At 41.3% G+C, this 12,359-nt stretch overlaps 1 protein-coding gene across 11 annotated transcripts in view; it reads right to left on the reverse strand.

The window, feature by feature from the left end:
- Positions 1 to 4,082: 4,082 nt before the first annotated feature.
- The window catches only part of EPB41L2 (erythrocyte membrane protein band 4.1 like 2), a 192,063-nt gene continuing 183,786 nt past the window's right edge, over positions 4,083 to 12,359 (reverse strand). For all 11 annotated transcript variants that reach the window (XM_075862372.1, XM_075862376.1, XM_075862373.1 and 8 more), the window contains one exon: positions 4,083 to 5,315. The gene's annotated coding sequence lies outside the window, so the exon portion shown is untranslated. The remainder of the gene's footprint in view (positions 5,316 to 12,359) is intronic.

Below are 12,359 nucleotides of genomic sequence, written 5' to 3' on the forward strand. Positions count from 1 at the left end.
AGGACATGTCGTGAATTTTACGCAGCGCACATACGCTGCGTGAAAATCACTGACAGTCTGAACTAACATAGGTACGCGCGTATCACGGACGTATAACACGTTCGTGTGAATAAGGCCTAACACTGTGTTCGCAAAAACATTGCTGAGGCACTAGGCTAGTGGGCACTGTTCCTTAACCACTTCCGGACTGCCCATAGACTATAAACATCCGGGCGGTCCGCAATTAACTCTGCAGGGCCGTTGCAGAACGTCCTGCAGAGTTAGCCACTCCCCGGCGGCATTTAGCTCCGTGATGCAGTTGTTTCTAGACAGATGTATCAAACAACTTTAACCGGAAACCACTCAGCGCTGGCTCCGGTCATGTGATCGTTATGACAACCTGTCACAACGATCACATTGCTCCTAACAGCAGCACGTACGAGGGCTGCGGCCCCTTCATTTCACTACTCGCTCACACTGTGAATCGCCGACACCGATTCAGTGTGACCGGAATGAAGGTCGTACGAGTGCTGCGGCCCCTTCAAAACAGCCGAATGGCGGGTCCCGGGAGTCGGACCCCGCCAGTCAGGGCTAATCTTACCTTCCTCTTCGGCCGCGGCGGGAGTTCTGTCGTCTCGATGCTGTGCGCGGCGCATAGCGCTGTGACGTCATGCGCTGCGCACAGCGCTTGACGTCACGACCGCCGCTGCGATCCGGAACCAGGAAGGTAAGTACTGTCTGTTACTATAGTAACAGGGGCCCACGGCCCGAGTTACTATAGTAACTATTTATTGATGTGGTGCGGGGGGCCCGGTCGCAATTGCGACCGCTGCGACCCCTGTAGCTACGCCAGTGGATGTGGCGGATTTACTGCAAATTTTACCTGCGGCTTTGCGCAGGCAAAGTCTGCAGCAGATTATAGTACAAGGCAAGTAGATGAGATTTTACACGGAAGATTTTCAAATCTTTGATAGGTCGTTAAATTCCATAAAATAATAATTTTTGGGTGTCAAAGGGGTTTCCCAGTCCACAAAAATTGATGGCCTATCCTCAGGATAAGCCATCAATATCTTATCAATGGTGGCCCGTCTCCCCGTAGGTCAGCTGTTTTGAAGGGGCCGCGATGCTCGTACGATCGTCTCTTCCCCTTCATTTCCTTTACTGCTCACACTGTAATACTGTGAACCACTGCTACAAGTGTGTCTGCGATTCACAGTCTGTTCACTCCAATGGGAGAAAGCTATAATACTGTGAACCGCCGCTACAAGTGTGTCCGCGATTCGCAGTGTGAGCTGTAAAGGAAACGGAGGGGAAGCAGCGCTCGTACGAGCACTGTGGCCCCTTCAAAACAGCCGATCGACGGGGGTGCCGGACCCTGGCCGATTAGATATTGATGGCCTATCCTGTGGATAGGCCATCAGTTTTTGTGGACTGGAAACGTCACCATCAGTAATGGTCGTATGGTGTCAGCGAACCAGCTTTGGACATTTTTGCTCTAAAAGCCAGTTTGCGCACCATTCATTGTAGGAGTTACCTTGCACCCAGCGTGTAAGAAATGCACACATATTTGGTATCATTGAAGTCGGCAGAAGTTGCCAAATATGTATTCATGTGCGTTTACCCAGTGGCATTTTTACTGGTGGGTTGGTTGGCCCTTTAAGAACATGTGCACGCCCCACGGGCACAGTCCGGGGGAGGAGACAGAGAGCGTTGGCATCCCTGGGTAGGGAGACACTGGCAGATATTCACAGTCCTGTGGTCGCGGCTTCCCGGTAAGAAGCAAATGCCGGTGGTCACCGATAATATGCATATTTACACCGTGTCAGATGTGACCACCGGCATCTGAGGGTTTTTGCTGCCCCTTTTGCTTCAGAGGCGGTGTACTCCTATAGCAGCTGGGAAACTTCTAAACGCTCCCAGCCTTGCTATAGGAAGATTGCTATTGAGACCTGCCTGTGCACTAACGCACTAATTTTGCCATTGACTGAAATATTGTGATACTGCAGTCTATGTCATAAGCTATCTAATGATCGCAGGTTCAAACCCACTTTAGGGGCTAAATAAAAAAACAAAAAGAAAATCGCTAAAAAAAATAATAAAAAACAAAATTATATAATAATCACCCCCTTCCCCTAGATCAACACATTAAGTACCCCAGTGTCCAAAAATGCCCGAACTATAAAAATATTTATCCAATATGGTGAGTAGCGCCAGTTTTTTTCCCCACTATAACCGCCACAAAAAAATTGAATAAAAAGTGATCGAAATGCCAGACATTCCCCCAAATGGTATTAAAAAAAAAACATCTTTCGATGTACAAATAGATGCTCTACACAGCTCTGTACATAGAGATCTAAAAAAAAAAAAGTTATGGTGTGTCACAATACGGCAATGCTAATTATTTTTTGTTTCTTTCAAGCTTTTCAATTTTTTTAAAAGTTATTAAAACATAACAAAAATGATATATATTTGGTATCACCGTGATCGTACTGACCCCCAGAATAAAGGTAGTGTGTTATTTTCACCGTACATTGAACACTGTAAAAAAGAATCCAATAAGAAAATGGCAGAACTACTTTTTCTTTCCAATAAAAATTAAGCCCTCATATGGCTGTCAATGAAAAAATAAAAATTATGACTTTTTGAAGGTGGGGAGGAAAAAACAAAAGCATAAAAACTAAAATGAATCTGGTCCTGAAAGGGTTAATGCTTGTAGGAATAAAAGTGGAGCTGTGGGAACGGTACAGTCCATACAGCCAAATGGTATAATTTTGATTAGTTTATTTGATAACTCAAAAGGCTATGCATTTCGATACCAGACTGGTATCTTCACCTTGCTCTGGCCTGATGAAGATACCAGTCCGTTATCAAAACGTGTAGTCTTGAGTTACCAAATAAACCGATCAAAACGACACAATGTGATTGCGTCGACTATTCCATTCCAGCAGCACCCACATCTCCACTTTTATTCCTACAAGCATCTACCCAGCGGTGGTAATATATCTCGCCAGCCGTCCCAAGAGAGGAGCAGCAGCCGACCGAACCAACATAACATTTATTCTATGCTTTTAACAGGGTCGTGCTTGCTGCTGCACAACTGCTTAGGCATATTACCTATTCAAGTATAACCACTATAATTTTTCACGGGATATCAAGGTTTTTCTATTAATCTGTACCTCGGAAAGGTTCTAAAATGAAAAGTTTTGAGTACGATCACACAGACCAGTAATGGTGTGGCAGAAAGCGCACAAATTTTTGTGATTTGGAGAAAACATTCTCCAAACATATGTTCTCAGAAAATCTTCTATAATGGAAAAACTACAGCTGGAGGTTTTTTCATACATCAATTGGGAAAACTGGTGCCAATCTGCTATGTACATAAGGCATGCAGCAGTTTACCAGAACTTGAAGACAAATGTATATTTGTAAGCGGTTTTAAGTAAAGAAAGATTTACAACAAAACAAATGTTACGTGTGGACTTTCCCCTTAGGCACTCAAATGTATCTACATCGCTACAGAGAAGTAGCACACAACAGTATATATAGAATTATGGGGAAAATCTTGATTTTTTTTATTTTAGCAGAAGGCCTCAACAAAACAAAATGTGAAAAAAGTGAAAGGGTCTGAAGTCTTTCCGAAAGCATTGTATACAGGATTGTAGCTGAGGAACATGGCCGGGATTATTTCCATCTGCCCAATGCATTTTTTCTTCATTAGATTTGGAAATATTTAAGGGTATATTTGCACGGCTTATATTTAGCCGTTTTTCGGGCCGTAAACACCCCGAAAAATGGCTGAAAATACGGAAGCTTAACACCTTCAAACATCTGCCCATTTACTTCAAAGGGGAAAACTGCGTTTCGTTCCGACGGAAAATGGCACATAAATAAATGCCCCGTAAAAAGTGAATGTCACTTCTTGAGCCATTTTTGGAGCAGATTTTCATTGCCTCAATATAAAACCAGCTCCAAAAACTTTTGTAGCTTTAAAAACGGCTGAAAATCAGAGGCGGTTTTCCCTTGAACACAGCTTTGTATTTTACAGTCGTTTTTAGTTTAGCATGTGAACATACCCCAACAAGCAGCTAAACACGTACACGTAATTCAATAGAATAAACAAACTTTATTTTAACAGTATTACAGAAAGCAAAATATTCTTAATACAACTTGTGGCTGCTATAAATCTAATTTGGCATTTTATCTATACACAGTCAACTGTAAATCAAGACGAGAGACAAACTCAATACAGATCTGCTAGTGGTAACCAAGGTGGGTGTAGTCATTGGCAAATTCAGAAAGCACAGTATCTTCCTGCATGCCAAAACATGTATTAATCATTACAAAGCATTGGAACGTACGTAAGTTTAGCTATGTTTGACAGCTCTACCATGAACACAAAGATAAAAACCAAGTGTTTTACATGTGAATTCAATAACAATGGTCTAATACGGACACTAAAACAGCACAACATTGCTTTAAGCTGCCAAATTTTTACCCCATTTTGGGAGAGATATTACCGGTGTATCACCTTTCCTGGAATGTTTGTGTTTAAGTTCTTTCTCCAAACGGGAGAGGCAGTGTTCATTGCTAGCTGGACAGAATTAAAGGGACAGATGTCTTATTATAAACCAGCTGTCTGTCGTCCCTTTGCTGGTCTACTTAAATAGGTATAAAATGTCCACTGGAAAGTTTTCAAAATGAGATTTAAAAAGTTATATTGTAACAGTTTGATCCCTCTCTTGTTTTTGTCATCTTGAAATAAACCTAACATACAAGTGCTGGTTAAAAAAACAAAAAACAACCACCAATGAATGTGAAAGTAGATTGGAAACTTTAAGAAAAGTGTACAAAAAAGTTGTTCCCTAAACATTTAGTTCACCTGAATATTCTGTATATATGTAAATGACCTCACAAAGAGGCTTCCATTAAGACAATGGTTAAAAAAAAAAAAAAAATATACATATATATATACAAAAAAAGTGGGAAAATGACATTAGTTACACAGATTTCGGCATCCTCGGTTCAGAGGTCTGTTTTGTTTCTTTTTAAAATGTTATGGTTCACAAACATACAACCAAGAATTACAAAAATAGAAAGTAGTTGTGCAAACAGAACTCTACCATAAAGCTATGAACGTTAGGAAGTGGTTATAAAAATGAAACAAGCAGAAAGGAGTGAAAAAGCAAGTCAGGTGTTAAGCTGAGGTTGTACGTTGGCATCTTAACCTTCAGGTGTCCCGTCATGCTTGCCAATCTAGGTCACATCTTTTGCAACATAAGCAGCAGGACATAGTCGTGTGGTTGAAATTCCTTCATACTGTAACCTGGTTTCTTGTTCTGAAAAGATACATAACATACAAGAAATTTGCAACGTTAGATACAGAAAAGGATGGAGGGCATAACAATCTTAGGTCCTGTTCACAATTGACGTATATGCTGGGAAAAGCTTGCAATGTTAATCTTAAAGAGGCCCTGTCACCAGATTCTGAAATCCCTATCTCCTATTGCATGTGATCTGCACTGCAATGTAGATAACCGTAAAGTTTTTTTGTTTAAACGTTCATTTTTGGCCAAGTTATGAGCTATCATATATATATATATATATATATATATATATATATATATATATATATATATGCAAATGAGCTTTGAAATGGACAACTGGGCGTTTTTTTTCCGTTATGTCCAACTGGGCGTGTTTACGTGTATGACGCTGACCAATCAGTGACCAGTCAGCATCATACACTCCTCTACATTCATTTACACAGCATAAAATGTGCAGCCACATACACAGAGATTAACGTTAATCAAGTGTCCTGATAATGAATACACATGATCATCCATCCTGTACGTCATGTGTATTCAGAATCCTGACACTTCTGACTCTTTTCTTTGAGATTTCCAGCAAGGGAAACGAAATCTCGTTTACCTCGTAATCTCGCGAGATTACGCGTGGCTTGCTGGAATCTCACAGAAAAGAGTCAGAAGTGTCAGGATTCTGATACACATGACGTCCAGGCTGGATGATCATGTGTATTCATTATCAGGACACTTGATTAACGTTAATCTCTGTGTATGTGGCTGCAAAAAACGCCCAGTTGTCCATTTCAAAGCTCATTTGCATATATATATATATATATATATATATATATATATATAATAGCTCATAACTTGGCCAAAAATGAAAGTTTTTAAAAAAAACAAAACAAAAAAAAAAACTTTACTGTTATCTACATTGCAGCGCCGATCACATGCAATAGGAGATAGGGATTTGAGAATCTGGTGACAGAGCCTCCTTAAACGTAGGCTGTGATGGGTGTCTGACAGTGGCATCAGTCGCTCATAGGCTAGATTTGTTATTTTTTTAACTCGCATGAACTCATGACCCTATGTTAAACGGATACCAATACAGCCTAAGGGTGATGGATACCACTGTTAAGTATCCGTTTAATGCAACCATCACCCATAGACTATAATGGCATCCCTTGAACAAGTCATGAACAGCCCATGATGTATATGTTTAACGGATGCATATCGAGGCATCCGTCATTCATAGGTTGCGAAGTTAAAAAAAAAAAAACGCATACGCTTAACGTATAGGTTTATATGACAATGGAGTCTTATGGACACATTCACACGTCGGGAGCTATCCAAACTTACACGATCAAAGTAAACCAAAAACGTTGTGTGAATGGGGCCTTATTCTGATGTTCAAGTGAAAATGGTCTTAGAATGCTCCCTTAACAAGTTCCAAAGTAGCAAACAAAAAAGTTACGATCCAGCACTTCGTAAATCCCAGGACTTTATTTTATACCGTGGATTTTTAATGTTTATAAAATAAAGTCCTCGGATTTCTTCACTAAGTGCTGGATCATACTTTTTTTTTTGCTACTGTGGAAGGCGCCTGGGCCAGGGCGAGGTCCGTGCACTGGATTACTAAAGACGTGAGCTGGAAAAAATCTTTTAATTTTACAACAACTTCCAAAGCCTGAAAGCACATGTATTGATTTCCTCAACATCAGTGCCAGACAGGGCTGCACTGCCTCAAATATATATGTAAAGATCTAAGAACAAGGACCGATAAGATGTAGGAATTGCAAGCTAGTGTAGACAGTACTGTACTTCGATCGTCTATGTGATGTCTGGTCCTAGGCTTACACAACATGCATTCTGCGATTCTAACAAAGAACTTCAACTCAACCCTCTGAAGGATAAAACTATAGCAGTCAGCATACATGAAATAAAAACAGTTTAAAGAGGCTCTGTCACCAGATTTTGCAACCCCTATCTGCTATTGCAGCAGATCGGCGCTGCAATGTAGATAACAGTAAAGTTTTCGTTTTTTTTAAAACTAGCATTTTTGGCCAAATTATGACCATTTTTATATTTATGCAAATGAGGCTTTCTAAAGTACAACTGGGCGTGTATTGTGTTCGTTACATCTGGGCGTTTTTACTTGTTTTACTAGCTGGGCGTGTATTGTGTGTGTACATCTGGGCGTTTTTACTTCTTTTACTAGCTGGGCGTTGTGAATAGAAGTGTATGATGCTGACGAATCAGCATCATCCACTTCTATTCACAACGCCCAGCTAGTAAAAGAAGTAAAAACGCCCAGATGTACGCACATAATACACGCCCACTTGTACTTTAAACACGCCCAGTTGTACTTTAGAAAGCCTCATTTGCATAAATATTAAAATGGTCATAACTTGGCCAAAAATGCTCGTTTAAAAAAACCAAAAAAAAACGTTACTGTAATCTACATTGCAGCGCCGATCTGCTGCAATAGGAGATAAGGGTTGCAAAATCTGGTGACAGAGCCTCTTTAAGTCCAAGGATACAGCACACATGCTGGGCAGTACAAGAAAGATACAGAAATAAAGGAGCTTTATAGTTCACCATACTCAGAGGATAGCAGAAGACAGAACAAAAGACCTGAGATTCCATAGTAGCTCGTACATAGAAGACATTTTCATTATTCTGTAATACCTATTATAAAGTTATAAATCTCCCTATGATCCTACATAATATTAAGACCCTAGTCCTACAACACTTGTCACCAGGGTCTTTTTCTTAGGGGTTCATTCACAAATAACCTATTAGACCCTATTGATTATCTTTCCTGCATGTGAAACAATAAAATGTATGATACAATTAAAAATGGACGACCAAATGTTCTGTATATGGATAGAGAAAATTACTAAGGACCCACCCTCTGTTAAGCACATTGAACCCTAGTCCGATACTGCATCCAGAGCAGTAGCTCTAGGGGGTGCAAAGGTCGCAGTCACACCCGGGTCCTAGAGCCGGAGGGGGCCCAAAAGCCCCGCATCTGCATAATAAATTATATATGGTAGATAGGGGCAGTTATAAATTTTGCATTGGGGCCCAGGAGCTTCAAGTTGCACCTGACTGCTTTCCCTTTGATTTAATTTACCTACTTACCCCCCCGACCTCCTCTGTATATATACGGCAGATGTCGAGAAGGGGTTGTGTGAAGCAGGCTCCATAAGAGGAGCATGTCGAGTCCCCTTATGCTACAACCGACACTTCAGTGCCAATGGTTGTCATGGCAGCCTGGGGGCCTAATGAAGCTCTGTTATCTTTGTGCTCCTGTTAAGCCCTGCCTCTAAAAATCCTGATATACTACAATACATTAATATCGATCTGACTATCGCTGGTTCAAATACCCTTGGAGGACTAAAAAACAAACAAACACTTGAATACTGTTAGAGTTTTTTTTAATATATAAATAAAAATATTAAAAGTAAAAAAAAAAAAAAAAACTACTGCAATATAACATTTAACCCGCATTGTGAATGTGGTAAAAAATAAATAAATAAAATGATTACTTACCGGTAATTACATTTCCTTTAACCTCCACGACAGCACCACCAGGCGGGTATCCCCGCCTCCAAAAAGGGACAGGAAACAGTTTAACCTCTTCCCGCGCTGCGCCGCAACTGTACGTCCTGGAGAGGGGTTGCTTCCCGCGCCAGGACGTACAGTTGGAGCAGTTCCCGGCGCACACTGTCTTTAACGGACAGTGTCCGGGTACCGGGAGGTTCGCTATCCCCGACAGCTGACACTCCAGTGTTGCCGATCACCGGACCATCAACGCTGATTTCGCCAATTAACCAAATAAATGCAGTGACCGATTGTGATCGCTGCATTTAAAAGGTTTGAAGCACATTTGCAGCCCCCACAAAGTGATTGTGGGGGCTGCCGATGCTTGTCGTGGCAATCGGAGGCCAGACAATGGCCTCCGGGCTGACATGTACAGAAGCCTAGGAGGAGCAGCCTCCAGCCGGTCCTCCTAGGCTTCCCGTCAGTGTGACGGTCACGTCACAATGACAGTTCGAATACATTACACTACGTAGGTAGTGTAATGTGTTCTATCAGCGATCAGAGCTGCAAGTCTAAATGTCCCCTAGTGGGACAAGTAAAAAAAAGGTAATAAAAATGTTTTTTAAAAAAAAGTGTAAAAATAAAAAAGTTATATAAAACAAAAAATGCATTTTTTTTCCTATAAGACGACTCATTATAGGAAAAAAATTAACACATTAAAAAAAGTACACATATTTGGTATCACCGCACTCTTATTGACCCCAACTATAAAACTATTATGTTATTTTCCCCGCACAATGAACACCCCCCCCCCCAAAAAAAAAAAAAAACAATAAAAATACTACACCAGAATCACTATTTTTTGGTCACCACCCCTCCCAAAAAACAGAACAACAAGTGACCAAAAAGTCGCCTGTACCCGAAAATAATACCGATAAGAACTACAACCCGTCCCGCAAAAAACAAGTCCTCACACAGCTTTTTTGACTAAAAAAATAAAAAAGTTATGGATCTCAGAAAATGGTGACATTTTATAAAAAAGTGATTTTATTGTGCAGACGCTGCAAAACAAAGAAACCTATATACATATGGTATCGCCGTAATCGTACTGACCCCCAGAATAAAGTAAAGTTGACATTTATAGCGCACGGTGAACGCGTCAAAAAATTAACTAAAAAACATTGTCAGAATTGCTTGTTTTTCGTCACCGAGCTTGCAAAAAAATGGAATAAAAAGTGATTAAAAAAAAAAAAATTGCATGTACCCCAAAATGGTACCAATGAAAACGACAGATTGTCCCGCAACAAATAAACCCTCACACAGCTCTGGTGTAGAAACAATAAAAAAAGTTCTGGCTCTCAGAATATGACAAAGCAAAATGTGCAGTGTGTTAAAAAAGCGGATAAGATTGGGCGCCATGTATCAGTGCGACACCGGCCACATATCTATGAAATATTGTGCACCGCATCTGAAGGGTTAAACAGGTGAGATCGATACTAATATCGATCTCACAGGGCAGAGCAGGGACGCCCCCAGCTGCCTCTGGCAGCTGAGAGCAGGGAGATTTCACGGCTCCCTGCTCTGTTTACTTTATTCTAATGCAGCGCCGTAGAATAGCAGCGCTGTAGAATAAAGCAAATCGATGACCGCCTTGAAAAGGCTAATCGGCGGTCATTAAGGGGTTAAAGGGGTTTCCCCATCAGGGACATTAATAACATATCCACTGGATAGGTCATAAATATCAGATAGATGCAAGTCCCACCCCTGGAACCCGCACCACTCTAGAACAGAGCCCCCTAAACCCCATTCTACCTCTCTGTGTTCCGGCTGATTTCCGACCATGAAGAAGAAAACCGCGTAGCTTGCTGATTCCATAACTACCATTCAGTTCTATGGGACTTATGGAAACCAAGTTTCTAAATTTTGGGTGAGGAGCAGGAGGGGGGGGGGGGGGGCAGATGGAGCCAAGTACTATCATTCACCACTAGTGAACGAGGATGCGGCGGTCTGAGTGAGGTCATTGCGTGCCGGCCCAGGAGTTGGCCGTCAGGTGACTGGACTGGTCCACTCATGGGCCGGCACGCACCAACCTCACTCACACTGCCGCCAGAGAGCTACTCACATTTGATGGAGCCAAGCAGAGAATGACACGGCGACAGCGACGGTCAGTGCGTGCTGTGACAGGAGTGGATAAGTCCAGTCACCTGATATCGCAGTACATGTTGAAGCGATACTAGGTTTAAGAGCTGCTGTGCTGGTCTATGCTCGCTTAAGAATACATTCTGCCTTTTATCCATGGGGTCCTTTAATAATCCCACGTCTTCAAATGGTAGAGAAGTACGTCTGAAAATTCTTGCTACCGGAGCATCAATCCTGGGGATCTTATCCCATTTTTCTAAATCTTCTTCAGCGAATGGGTATTTACGCTTGAAGTAATTAGCCTTTACTATGGGTCTGTCCATTCTTTTTTTAATTAATTCCTTAACTTTCTTTTAGACCGGAAAAAAACTCATTCTAGAGTCCAGCCCCTCAAACATTTGATCCTGGACAGACCTAGGCTCCTTGACATCCTCTATTTTCACAGTGGCTTTTAATCGCTTTAAGAAACTGCTTTGTATCTTCTGCTAAAAACAACGCTTTTCTGCGATTATCATTGGATGAATCCTCAGAATCTAATTCTCTCGCTTCCTGATCGATATCAGAATCTGACATTTCCTGTGGGATATATCTAGAGGTAAATGGCATAGGAGAGTGTATGGCCCTGAGATAATGCTGTATCCACCTGATCCCGTATCATACATCTGATGCTCTGTAGAAGGGATGGGGATTCCTCACTCAAAATCTTCTCCAAAAATCTCTGGCATAATGCTTTCTTCTGTGTAGCGGGGAAGCGATTTGGTGCAAATTCCAAATTTTTTAAATAGGTCTGACATTTTGAGATCCCTCTTTACCACCCTGAAAAATAAACAGATAAGAATTTTCCAGTAATCTACTGAGGATTTTCAGAGGGAGAGGGTTATATATAACCATAGTCTTACCAGGCTGGAGGCTCTAGATAGGTCAGCAGACTCTGCACGAGACAGTTCAGCTGAACTCATCAGAATTCAGCAAGTAGTAGCACTGAAAAACTCAAACTACTACGCATGACAAAGCAGCTCTGCTAATTTTAAAAAGATTTTGGTGGCGCCCAAAAAATGTGAAATTTGGACTCTGTACCTTTTGAGAGGCTGGAGCATGGTACGCACACGCATGGCCACCAGCCCGGTAGTTAGCGACGCCGCTCCCACATGGAGGAAGGGGATTTCCTTGTCCAAAGGAAATCCCTTAGTCTCCTAACAAAATAAATTATTCCAGCTTCCCAATATTTTATACCGTACAATAAATGGTGTCATGAAAAACTACAACTTGACCCACCAAAAAAGCCCTCATACAGCTATATTGATGAAAAAAAATAGAAAAGTTGGCGCTTTTGGAAGGTCGCAAGAAAAAATAAAAAACAGCTGCAGAGAGAAGGGGTTAACTACTTGGCAAAGA

Source organism: Rhinoderma darwinii, chromosome 4 (assembly GCF_050947455.1).
Source record: "Rhinoderma darwinii isolate aRhiDar2 chromosome 4, aRhiDar2.hap1, whole genome shotgun sequence".
In the NCBI taxonomy this organism is placed as follows: Eukaryota; Metazoa; Chordata; class Amphibia; order Anura; family Rhinodermatidae; genus Rhinoderma; species Rhinoderma darwinii.